Source organism: Fundulus heteroclitus, unplaced genomic scaffold, assembly GCF_011125445.2.
Source record: "Fundulus heteroclitus isolate FHET01 unplaced genomic scaffold, MU-UCD_Fhet_4.1 scaffold_151, whole genome shotgun sequence".
Lineage (NCBI taxonomy): Eukaryota > Metazoa > Chordata > Actinopteri > Cyprinodontiformes > Fundulidae > Fundulus > Fundulus heteroclitus.
The window spans coordinates 236531-249740 of record NW_023396563.1 but is presented as its reverse complement, the minus strand read 5'-3'; the positions used below and the strand labels follow the sequence as shown (position 1 = coordinate 249740).

The window sequence follows — 13210 nt, the reverse complement described above, 5'->3', positions numbered from 1 at the left end:
AAACTATGGCTAGCAGGTGTAGGAAACTCTGGCTAGCAGGCGTGGGAAGCTCTGGCTAGCAGGCGTGGGAAACTCTGGGTAGCAGACGTAGGAAGCTCTGGCTAGCAGGTGTGGAAACTCTGGCTAGCAGACGTAGGAAGCTCTGGCTAGCAGGCGTGGGAAACTCTGGCTAGCGGGCGTGGGAAGCTCTGGCTAGCAGGCTTGGAAACTCTGGCCAGCGGGCGTGGGAAGCTCTGGCTAGCAGGCGTGGAAACTCTGGCTAGCGGGCGTGGGAAGCTCTGGCTAGCAGGCGTGGAAACTCTGGCTAGCGGGCGTGGGAATCTCTGGCTAGCAGGCGTGGAAACTCTCGCTAGCAGGTGTAGGAAACTCTGGCTAGCAGGCGTGGGAAGCTCTGGCTAGCAGGCGTGGGAAACTCTGGCTAGCAGACGTAGGAAGCTCTGACTAGCGGACGTGGGAGCTCTGACTAGCAGGCGTGGAAACTGGCTAGCGGGCGTGGGAATCTCTGGCTAGCAGGTGTGGAAACTCTGGCTAGCAGACGTAGGAAGCTCTGGCTAGCGGGCGTGGGAAGCTCTGGCTAGCGGGCGTGGGAAGCTCTGGCTAGCGGGCGTGGAAACTCTGGCTAGCGGGCGTGGGAAGCTCTGGCTAGCAGGCGTGGAAACTCTGGCCAGCGGGCGTGGGAAGCTCTGGCTAGCAGGCGTGGAAACTCTGGCCAGCGGGCGTGGGAAGCTCTGGCTAGCAGGCGTGGAAACTCTGGCTAGCGGGCGTGGGAAGCTCTGGCTAGCAGGCGTGGAAACTCTGGCTAGCAGGCGTAGGAAACTCTGGCTAGCAGGCGTGGGAAGCTCTGGCTAGCAGGCGTGGGAAACTCTGGCTAGCAGGCGTGGGAAACTCTGGCTAGCAGGCGTAGGAAACTCTGACTAGCAGGCGTGGGAAGCTCCCACCTTTGCACACAGCAATTTTCATTTATTTGTAACGAATGTTTTACATCATGTAGGATATTCCTTCTACGTCACAATTGTATATGTTATGTTGGACTTTCACATAAGATTCAAATAAAATATTATTTCATGTTGGTGGATGTAATGTGACTAAATTTGGGAAAGTTCAGGAAAGGGCCACAGGAGGCACGGTCTGAGTTCATCAGAGTGCATTTAGAAGCAGAACAACACCCTGGTTGTAATCCTGTCATCCTCAGATACAGAAAGGAGGTAAGATAAAACTTCACCAACTCCAACTTTATATTCTATCATTTATTGTTAAACTGGTGTTATAGAGTTGTATTCCATTAAAGAATCACATTTCATTTTTTTTCTCGATCTTTATAGCTGCAGCACAAATGAAAAGTCTCAGGGTGGGGAGGCTAGTGTCCAGTTCAGGGCTTCGCCTGTTCCTGACAGTCCTGTATCTGCTCACAATGAGCTGCAGCTCCAAGTGTGACAGTCGAAGTGTCAGTCCAACCATTCTCCACCACAGAAGAAGTGTATGAGTTTTACATTATTATTATTTTTTAGATCCAAAGTCCAGTTTCAGATATTTCTTAGAAAAATACAATGTCAATGTGAGATTGGTTTGCCTCAGAAATCATTGGTTATTTGATGTTCAGATTTATCCCCACTCATCCTCAAATTCAACTAATACTTTTTTCATGTCTTCTTCATTAGTATCAATTGCACTGTTGAACTGGAGTCATCAACTCTAAAGAGAACCAGGGAAGCGCCAAATACTGAACCTGGACACAAGGAGGATTCCTCCATGCTATCTTCTCCAGCTTCTAGACAACCTGACACTGATAAAAGGAGGAAAATAGCGTTTTGGCTTTTCCTGCTGCAACTGATTTATGATAAGGTATGTTTAACCAAGCTGAATGTTGTTGATTGCATGAACTCAGTATTACATGAATAACAGAAACAACTGTGATGTGTTCAGTTTTTACTCTACTGAACATTTTTACTGTATTTTCCATACGTCTGTCCACTTAAAGAAGAAGAAGGGACACATATGGAGCCTTTCTCTGGATCCACAGCAGATGCCTCAGTTAATGTGTTGAAAGAAAGTCAGCAGAACGCCACATGTTCTGAGTCTGGTTCTTTGTCTTGTGTGTTTTAAGGTTACCCAACCTGGGGATGACATGCTATATCAACTCCATCCTCCAAAGCGTCCTTACTGACCCTGAGCTGCTCTCACCCAAGATCCCAGCTCTTCAGGTACAGCACTCCAGACAATAAAACATCATCAGTGTAAAGAACACTCAGAACTGTGTAGATTTGCATTCATACTCTGCATTGCAACAATAATCATACCCCTTCAATGTTTTCATATTTTGCCACGATATAATTACCGTCTTCTGAGCATTTATTGGGGCTTTATGTGATAAACCAACAAGAGTAATGCATGACTGTGAAATGGAAAAGACTCCACTTTACTCTGATGCCCCTAAATATTATCCACTGCAACGTTGAATAGCTCATGGAACAGTTCAATCTATGATCCAAACACAGAAAGAGTATGAATGGTGAAGGAAAGCATTAAGAGGCAGCCACGTTAGCAATTGTGACTAAGGAGTAGATGCAGAGATCCACAGATAAGGTGGAGTGTCTGTCTCCTGGACAACTACATATACTCTATAAATCTGGCCTTTATGGAAGAGTGGCAAGAAGAAAGCAATTGTAGACAGAGAGCCTTAGGGGGCCTTGTTGAAAGTTTAACACAATCCATGCAAAGGAGACCACACACATGATAGAAACGTGCTCTGTCAGATAAGAAGAAAATGAAACTTTTTGGCCAGCAACATATTATCTGTGGTGAAAAACTAAAACTCTGCATCACTCTAAATGTGTCCTCCTCAGAGACAAACATGGTGGTAGCAGCATCATGCCTTTGGGATTGACAATGAAGTTGCTTAGTACTGATAGGAATATAGATGGAGCTAAACAACTGACCGAGCTTAAGCTCCTCTGCAAATAAGAGTGGACAAATTAAATTAAATGATTCAATAAGGTACTGAGTTATAAAGATCTATACAAATACATGTCATACCTTTCAGATTTTTACCTTTACAAAATCACAGTTGAAAAAAAACAGCAATTTTCTTTGTCTTGCCAAGATCTAAGTTGGATGTAAACCTTGGTAATCAACTACTATGACAAAGGGGGCTTTCATTTATTTTAACCTAAAAAAAAGATTATGTTCTTCACTTCTGTTCTCACCAGATGGTTTCTAGATATTGAAGTCAGTCGCTACTCCAACATCAGAGAGGAGAATAAGTCGCTTCCATCCTCTTTTTAAATGGACCGTCGCTGAGTATAATTCAAATTTTAACGATGACGAGCAGAAGGTTAGTGCCATACTTATTTATACTAGACGGCACAGTGTCAATCTTTGACAGATTTTGTTTAATTCCTATCTTCTGAACCATTTCTTTGGGTTTCTGAGCAGGATGCCCATGAGTTCCTCGTTTGTGTTCTGGACATAATGAGGTCTGTGTCATCAGAGGTTGAGCTGACAGCTGTAAACTCTGGCCTGACCTACACGTGCCCAGTCCGTGAACATATTACACTTCAGATGTTAAACGTCAGAACCTGCAGGGGGTATGAATGTATTCTATTTACACTGCTGACTTGTTGCGTCTCCAGGAGCACTGTGGTTATTTTTCAACTCAACTGTCCATTTCAGTTGTGGTGAGCAGTCCTATAGAGTGGAGGACTTTGTTAACCTCACTCTGGAGCTGGTACCAGGGGGATCGGTGGGCCAGTGTCTGCAGGAGTATTTCAAGGTAAGTGCAAACATATTTGAAAAGAGAACCCAGTTCTGAGAGATTTAAAGTAAAATAATAATTGTCTCATGCAGGGGGACCAGATAGATTACACGTGCCACTGTGGAGCGCAGCAGTCATCCCTGCAGAGCTCATTCTCCACCCTGCCAAAAATGTAAGAAAAATTAAAACCGCAAGCGGTGATGATCGGCCCTCGCAGCAAAGCGCCGCTCTGGCCTATTGGCCACCGCTGGGATTTGCGCACCGCCGGCCGCCCGCCACCGCAGATGCTGTCACGCATTTTGCCCGCCCGTCCACTGGGCGATTCACACGAACGTGTTCGGCAGCTCTCCCCCCGACTCACAAAAAATCTGGTGCAGATCGCTCGTTGCAGCGAGGAGATACAGCCGTTGAATAATGATAATGCATTTGGCCACCGGACCGGACTAAATCGTTCGCGGGCCGCAGGTTTGACACCCCTGGTTTAAACATTAGTATACCAATTTAATCAAAGGTATGTTACTAGCTGTTAATCCAGTTTAATGTGAAAAGTTAACAAAACCATTTTAGTTTTTTAAAGTTACTTGCTATTTCATGTGTTTAAGGGTTTTGTTTCTTGCATTAAGACAGCTTTTTTGAAAGTTTAACATCTAAATTGGTAGATACACACCCAAAAGTAATGTAAAAGTAACACTTTAGCAATTGGACTATTGCTAAAGGAACACTTTAGCAATATCGCGGGGGTAGCAGCTTTATAAAGGAGGCCCAGACGTCCCTCTCCCCAGCCACTTGGGCCAGCTCCTCAGGAGGAATCCCAAGACGTTCCCAGGCCAGCCGGGAGACATAGTCCCTCCAGCGTGTCCTGGGTCTTCCCCTGGGCCTTCTCCCGGTGGGACGTGCCCAGAACACCTCACCAGAGAGGCGTCCAGGAGGCATCCTGACCAGATGCACAAGCCACCTCAACTGGCTCCTCTCAACGTGAAGAAGCAGTGGCTCTACTCTGAGTCCTCCCCGGATGACTGAGCTCCTCACCCTATCTCTAAGAGAGAGCCCAGACACACTATGGAGAAAACTCATTTCGGCCGCTTGTATCCGGGATCTCGTTCTTTCGGTCACGACCCAAAGCTCGTGCCCATAGATGAGGGTAGGAACGTAGATCGACCGGTAAATCGAGAGCTTCGCCTTTTGGATCAGCTCTCTCTTCACCACCACGCACCGGTACAGCGCCCGCTTCACAGCAGACGCTGCACCAATCCGCCTGTCGATCTCCCGCTCCATCTTCCCCTCATTCGTGAGCAAGACCCCAAGATACTTGAACTTCTCCGCTAGAAGCTGGCTCTTTGGACTTTCCTTTTTTTAAAAGCTTATAGTTAGAGTGGCTCATGTTACCCTGAGCTACCTCTATAGTTATGCTGCTATAGGTTTAGGCTACTGCAGGACATCAGGGTCTATTGTTCTTCAATTTTGAATGACTGTTGTAATTTCAGCTTTTAACTTTTTGATTTTTCTTTTTTCTTCATAGTAGGTACACCTGGTCTGGCGTTCTGTTAGCTGTGGCATCATCCAGGGAAGACAGATCACCCGCTATTACCATCTAATGTAGAACTTCTGTGCTTTTTTGTCTGTCTTGTTGTGTCTCTGCTCTCTCTGTCTTCTGTAACCCCCAGTCGGTCGAGCCAGATGACCGTTCATATTGAGCCCGGTTCTGCTGGAGGTTTTTCCTTCCCGTTAATGGGGAGTTTTTTTCCCGCTGTTGCTTCATGCTTGCTCAGTAGGTAGGATTGCTGCAAAGCCATCGACAATGCAGACGACTCTCCCTGTGGCTCTACGCTTCTTCAAGAGAGAATGCTACTTGTCAAGACTTTGATGCAATGAACTTGTTCCTTTACATAGGAATTCTTTTGACCAATGTGTATAATCTGACCCAATCTGTATAATCTGATTGATTTTGACTTTGTAAAGTGCCTTGAGATGACATATTTCATGAATTGGCGCTATATAAATAACATTGAATTGAATCATCTCTTTAGACCAAGTAAACTATCACATTTTATGAGACAGTTATCTCATTTTAAAGATATAATCATCTAACGTTATTACTCTTAGCAAGTTAAAGCTCCATAAAAATTTTAGACCAGCTTTTAGTTCCACTCTTTTATTATACACATCTAGGCTACCTATAAATATAAAGTATGGCATGCCAAAAAACATTTTCAAGAAACGGCAATTTTAGTAATTGCCTTGCAATTTTATATCTAAGCATTAAAAATGATAATATTTCACCAATTTTCACAGCAAGATGGAAATAACAACTATCCAACATTTTAAGATTTTGTAAAAACTTTTTTCCTTTTTTACCTGCCTTTTGAAATTAATACTTGTTTCTACTTCTCCAAAATTATACTTCAAGAAAACTATTGTGCTGTCCTGGGGCCATATGCAGCTAGACAGCTGGGACAAAAGTTCCCCACACAAAGCTTCCTTTTCTTGCGTTGTCTGAATAACCTTTATCCACAAATCTGGCTTTAAACATTCTTTTTGTAAAAAGACGAATATTTTCCAAGGCAGAAGCGTGTAGAACAAATTCAACTTCAACATTAGCAGTTTCCCTAGCTTCATCGCTGAAAAGCAGCTTTTACCAGAGCAAAATACGTCAAAGATCTTTTATTTAAGGTGAGAGCACTCACTATCTCACGTAATTCACATAGAGATCTAACAAAGTTGTGATGTCTCACTCTGATTAAATATGAACCCAAAACGTTTCTAACTGTTTTTAGCATGGATTTCCTCTGAGTAATAATTAATGTATATCTTATTTATGTAATGTATTCACGACATGAATTCCTTGCTGTCTTAACAAAAGGCAGAACAACTATAACGTTACTTTCTATAATTATTACAGGTCCTGCTGAGATGTCAAATTCTGGAGAGTGCTTAGACACCCTGACACACAAATATGGATTAACTTAATTTCATGTGCACTTGTGAACTTGTTTTAGTTGATTTAGTTTTCTTGATGTACTGTAGAGCGTGATGAGGTCTGTTGTGGTATTGTGTGCACTGGATTGAGGGGACAGTTGGTGTTGTCTGTCAAATCCAATCTTCTTAAGCTGCAAATTCAGTAAAGTTACAAGTTTTCTTGCAACCTCTCATATGGAACTAGTCTAAAAAATAAATAAACTGATAATTAGAAGATCAGTTTGTACATCCACATCAACTCTAGAACCAAAGCCGTATTCAGCTGGAACTTATCCTGACAAAATGTCCCAATTCAGCCAAATAAACTCCAAAAGCTTAGAGCAGATCATTCAGCAGCTAAGTTCCTCCTCATGCTGTCTTGATGCTCTACCCACAGTTTTCCTTAAGAAAGTTTTGCCTGTCATAGCATCTGATCTGACTCAGATAATAAACACGTCCCTTCTGTCAGGTGTTTCACCCCAGTCCCTAAAAACAGCAATTATCAAACCACTGTTAAAAAAGAACAATTTAGACAAACTACTACTCCAGAACTACAGGCCCATCTCAAACCTCCCCTTTATCAGTAAGATTATTGAAAAAGCTGTGTTTCAACAATTAAACACCTTCTTAACAACGACCAGCCGCTTTGACGTTTTCCAGTCTGGCTTCCGTGCTCACCACAGTACAGAGACCGCCCTTATCAAGGTGTTTAATGACATCCATATAAATACAGACTGTGGAAGAACCACCGTGCTGGTTCTATTGGACCTCAGGGCAGCATTTGATACTGTTGATCACTCCATCCTGTTAGAATGCCTGGAGAACTGGGTCGGCCTCTGTGGTACAGCTCTCCACTGGTTTCCACTGGTCCTACTTAAAGGACAGGGACTTTTTTGTATCAGTAGGTAACTTTACATCGAAGATTACAAAAATCACATGTGGGGTTCCCCAAGGGTCCATCCTGGGTCCCCTCCTATTCAATATCTACATGCTCCTCTAGCTCAGATAATAAAAAATAACAACATCAGCTACCATAACTATGAAGACGACACACAGCTTTACATCACCATGTCACCAGGTGACTATGAACCAGTTCAAGCACTGAGTAAATGCCTAGAAGAAATCAATACGTAGATGTGCCAAAATTTTCTTCAGTTGAATAAAAACAAAACAGAAGTAATAATTTTTGGACCAATAGAGGAGAGATCAAAGGTTAGCACACAGCTTCAGTCGCTTCAGCTAGGAACCACTAATCAGGCCCGAAATCTGGGAGTAGTGATGGACTCAGACCTGAACCTCCAAAAGCATCTAAAGAAAGTTACAAGGTCAGCTTTCTATCACCTGAAAAACATTTCCAGGATTAAAGGACTAATGTCTCAGCAGGATCTGGAAAAACTAATCCATGTGTTTATTTTTAGTAGAATTGATTACTGCAACAGTGTTTTCACAGGCCTGCCTAAAAAGTGGATCAGACAGCTGCAGCTGATCCAGAACGCTGCTGCCCCCGTCCTCACTAAGACTAATAAAGTAGAGCACATCACCCCAGTTCTAAAGTCCTTCCATGGCTCCCTGTATATCAGAGAATAGACTTTAAAATACTTCTGTTAGTTTATAAATCCCTGAATGGCTTAGCACCTACATACATCACAGACTTGTTATCAGTGTATCAACCATCCAGACCACTCAGGTCTTCTGGCTCCAGCCTACTCTGCATACCTAGAACCAGAACTAAACAAGGAGAAGCAGCATTTAGTTCCTATGCTCCACTGATCTGGAACAAACTACCAGAAAATTGTAAAGGTGCGGAAAGCCTGAGTTCCTTTAAATCAAGATTAAAAACACATTTGTTTTGGATTGCCTTCAACTGTTCTAGTTAACTGAATCACCACTTTTTTGTTCTTTTTTCTATCTACATTTTATCCCTACTTGCTTTTATTCTGTTTTATTTTGCTATATTTTAATCATGTAAAGCACTTTGCATTGTCTTTGTACTGAATTGTGCTATATAAATAAATTTGCCTTGCCTTGCCTTACTGAACAAGACAACTTGGTTTGTGGTTTATTTGTGGTCTCTTGCTGCCACCTGGTGGACAGGTTTGAGCAAATAATGCTGTCAAAAGATTAAAAATATATGGTTTGATGGGACTTCCCCACGCCACCACGCCGCCCTGCTCCATGGAATCCACTTGGGGCTGGAATCCACAACACACCAATATGTCTTCTGTCTCTTGACACAGTTTCATGTTGATTAGCTCAGAGGGGTAACATAGCGACCGCTTACAACAAAACATGACACTTCCTGTTGTCAGGGGGCGTGGCCTAAGCAATGTCATCATTTGACCATTGGATATTAAAGAAGACCTAGTGGTGATCAACTACTGAAAGTTTGGTGGCTCTGTGAGTTTTTGTGTATGAAATATAACAGTTTTGTGTTTCATGGCGAGTAGGTGAATTTTGACCCCTGCCAACGACCCTTCAGCATGCTCAAAAACTCACCGTTTTGATAACTTTTAATTGGCCATGCCTTATGATCAGACTGACCGAGTTTCAAGCCGCTCGCTCAAAATCCCTAGGAGGAGTTAGATCAAATACCAATGCTGTAAACGTCAAAAATCGGGTCAAAATCAGACCTTCAATCTAAAATGGCCGACTTCCTGTGATATTTGCACTATGACATTAATTGTAAATTCTGAGCATCTTGGTGAGCTCTACCACTGTACCAAATCTCATGTCTCTACGATGAAGTAAGTGAATAGAAGAGGGTCCTTTGAAAATTGCTAGGTGGCGCCGTTGAGGCATTTTTCTTTTGATTTTTGTGACGACCTTAAAATACAAAATTTTTAATTCGTCACCATGCATCTGCAAAGTTTGGTGAGTTTTTGAGTATGATAAAGCCCCCAAAAAGCCCCCTCTTTAGGGGGGCAGAATAAAAATAATAATAATAATAATAATAATAAGAAACAACACAGAAACAATAGGCCTTCGCAGCGCTTCGCTGCTCGGGCCTAATAAAAATGTTAGATATAAAATGAAGAATGTGTCTCAGAAATAAGAAATCAGTCAGCTGCTCGTGTCCTTCAACCGTATTTAAACACTATGATGTTTTGTAGACGACAGGTCGTTATTCTCTGGTGAGCAAATGTTTGCCCTTTGCTCTCAGGTCATCACATCTGTGAGAGTATCCAAAGAGGGCTGGATATGGGGGATTCAGCAAACTCTTGGCTAACAGATGATGATGAACATGTCAGCCAAACAACAGGAGAAGTTGTCTGCTGCCGTAGACTAAGAAACGCTTTCCTAGTCTTCTATGAAAACCAGGGTAAGAGATTGATCTGTGTTTCACAGCTACAGTTTATTAGCGACATTTTATTAGCTACATGGGAGATCCAAACGCTGGCTGGGTCCGTTCCAGGTGCTCCTCTCGACTTACGCGGCAGAGAAGGTCGAACAACGGCTTCCTTGGACCCACGCGTCACACTGCAGGAAGGTGCCGCCACCGCCAGTGGCCGACAAATCGCAGGACAAGAAAGATCACACGCCAGGATCGTCGCCATCCACCTGAGCCACAAAGCTGGCTGTGAGGACAGCGGCCCACCACAAGTTGTTTTTTTGCAGGAAGAGGTGGGTGAAGAGCACTGCTCCGACGGAATCACAATAACATTCCGGGCAGTGATTTGAGTTGCTTGTCTCCAGAGAGAGAGACAACAGAGTTTGAAACAGCTGATCTGTGGAGCACAACAAGAATCAGCCTGTTTGCTCATTGCTTATGCTCCCTTCATGTCAGAAAACTGACTGATTAAAAAAAGAAAAAGGGGAGAGAAGAGGAGGCAAGAGGAAGACGAAGCATTTATTCATTTAATCCCTTAATCCCTTTGGTTAGACGACGGTTAACCTCCGCAGTATCTGGTAGCTTCTTTACGGGTCAAACGGATACAGAGACTGGTGTTTTCCCCGGGAAACATGCCCACAGATGTTGAAATTCCTGATCTGAGAGACGATGATGATTGTAATGTTAATGATACAACCTGTTAACATGGATTTCCTTTTTCCTTCTTGGTGACTGTTCCTTGTAATGCTTTTGAAAATGTTCCTGTAGGTTTGATGATATTGATTTGTTTGATGATATTGATTTGTTTGATTTTCCATTTTACAGTAGTATTGTCAGATTGTTTTTTTTCCCCCCGTTACGTTTTCTTTTTTATTATCAATTTAGATTTAGTTGTATTAGTTTAGTTTTGCTTAAGCAATGTTTTAATTGATATTTGGAGTTTCAAATGTTTTTCCTGACATGATTCTTTTTTGTTCTCACTGCTTGATGAAAGAAATGGAGTTTTCTTATACCAAAGATCACTGATTTATGCAATTTTTGTTTATTACAGAAGGACAGACCTGGGATCTGATTGGCTCTATAGATCCTTTAATATTAGCTGGTAATGGTAACTCCTAGATTCAACACGGGGTTTTCTGGCTCAGATTGGCCGAGAGCAGATCTCCCTGGGGGTCTCACCAGTTTTTACTACTCTTGTGGGTAGCTTTTTCTGGTTGTTTTCCCACCCACACTGAACCTCTCCTGCTTTTGCTCCTGGTTTGGTAAATCTGAGGATGGTGGATGGTTATCCATCGAAGTGGTGAGTGGAGGATCGAGTAGGAGGGTTTTCAGGGTGGGGAGAGGGTAGACGGATTCGACCTTAATTAGCATACAGGCTTAGCTTAAGTAGTCTAATATACTAAAATAATCTGTGCATAGGGACCTAAAACAGGCCTTACTTAATTAGTTGAACCCTAAATTGTAGGCGAATGCTAAACCTTTGATCTTGTGTGTTAAAACTCCATGAAGCATTCAAGCTGATCTTTTTTAAAAGTTCCAGCACACATGATTTGTAACTGTTATGAGTCCTTGGTGTTGTATTTGCATATTCCTGTAATGAGTTATCTTGTTTTTCAATAAATGCTGTTTGTCAATAAAAGTGCTGGAACTTCATCACTCTGCCGTCTCCTTATTCAATAACTCTGGGAAGTCAGCTGTTGTTTAGAGTTCCATCCACAGGGAGCTGAAGGGTTTCTAAGACAAAGTGTGTTAAAGCAATTTCTTCCAAAGGGCATGATATAGGTTGTGAGAAGCACCGACTCCCTGGACAGAGGTATTTGCCAAAATCCTGAGTTTGCATCGAGTTTGCACCCTCTAGCTATCCTAGGGTGTGCTCCACTCATGACAATATGTGTCATTATTTTTTTAACAGAGTTGCTCAATTTAGTTAAATCGACACACACACAAACTTCTTCTCTGTTTGGTTTGGGTACTGGGACCATACCTGCACACCAGTCAGTAGGCTGTTCTACTCTGGAGATTACCCCTCTTCTGTTTGAGCTAGTCCTTTTTTACTCTGGGTAACAGGGAAGAGTGACACGTTTTGGGGTTGACAGAGCAAATGGTTTAGCATCTAAGATTTTGTATTCCCCCTCCATCTGATCTAAGTCACTGAATAGTTTTGGGAACTGCTCCTTTACTGCTTCTACCCTGGCCACCAACCCAATTGCTACACTTGCTGTGCGGCTAAGTAACCCTTGTGTCAGATCTGCTACTACATACACAGGCTGTACTGTAGTTTAGCTGGGAGTGCTCAGGTTAGCGGTAAACTTCCCTTTAACTGCTAGTGGAGACATACCTGCACCATACAATGTATATTTTGTGGGTTGCAGCTGTGGTGTCTGTGACAGAGAGACGTACACTTTTCCTGGCAACACGGTTACATCCGTTCCTGTGTCTATTTTGAGTAATTAGTCCAGATTGTTCACTTTTACTTCAGTTATCCAAGCTTCCTCCATTTCATCTGTTGCTACTGAGCCCAGAAATGCAACTTCTTCTTCACTGTCATCACCTGCTGCCCATATTTCTCTTTTTGTTCCAGACCTGCACACTCTTGCATAGTGACTCTTCTTTTTACACTGATTACTCAGTGCATCTATGGCTGGCCACGTGTTTTTACTGTAAAAGGGAATCTTTTTCTTTAATGATGTCCACATTATATTTATTTTCATGCTTAAAGTTAACTTTAAGAAGATCCTGCTGTTTGTTAACAAGCTCACTTAAATCTAAGTCACTGCTTTTTCTAAAGTGAGCTCGGGATCCATTTGCAGTTGCTCAGATTTATCCCTTATTCTTACGACGAGTCTGTCTCTCGTCATTTTACTGTGCAGCCTCCTATAGCCACAATGTTCTGCCAAGGCATTTAATGATGTAATAAAACCATTTGCGGTTGCACTCGCTTCTTGTTACCTCTGATTAAGCTCAGCACGTTCAAAGCTAATGTTCCTTCTGACAACAACGTGCACATCCAGTTAGTATTTGGGGGTGTGGTTCTCACCTCAACGTCGCATAGTTTCAGTGAAGGAATCATTTCCTATCCTTTGTCGGCCATTGTATATATCAGAGGGTTAACCTGGTTTTCTTATGGCTGCAACCCAAGTCCAGATGATATCCTGAACTGCCCAAAGTGTCTGATA

At 42.8% G+C, this 13210-nt stretch overlaps 2 long non-coding RNA genes across 4 annotated transcripts; both read left to right on the top strand.

Annotated features, from left to right (window-relative positions):
• The first annotated feature begins 1106 nt into the window (after positions 1-1106).
• Positions 1107-3302, top strand: LOC118558725. Of its 2 annotated transcripts, none has more exons than XR_004928449.1 (5): positions 1107-1205; positions 1323-1477; positions 1659-1842; positions 2105-2201; positions 3207-3302. It is a non-coding gene; the product is annotated as an uncharacterized LOC118558725 (long non-coding RNA). The 2 variants fall into 2 exon arrangements; XR_004928450.1 differs by having other exon boundaries at positions 2105-2234; positions 3207-3221.
• Positions 3303-3314: 12 nt separating this feature from the next.
• Positions 3315-11650, top strand: LOC118558724. Of its 2 annotated transcripts, none has more exons than XR_004928447.1 (6): positions 3315-3331; positions 3433-3584; positions 3670-3769; positions 3844-3923; positions 9867-10025; positions 10119-11650. It is a non-coding gene; the product is annotated as an uncharacterized LOC118558724 (long non-coding RNA). The 2 variants fall into 2 exon arrangements; XR_004928448.1 differs by having other exon boundaries at positions 9817-10025.
• Positions 11651-13210: the final 1560 nt, after the last annotated feature.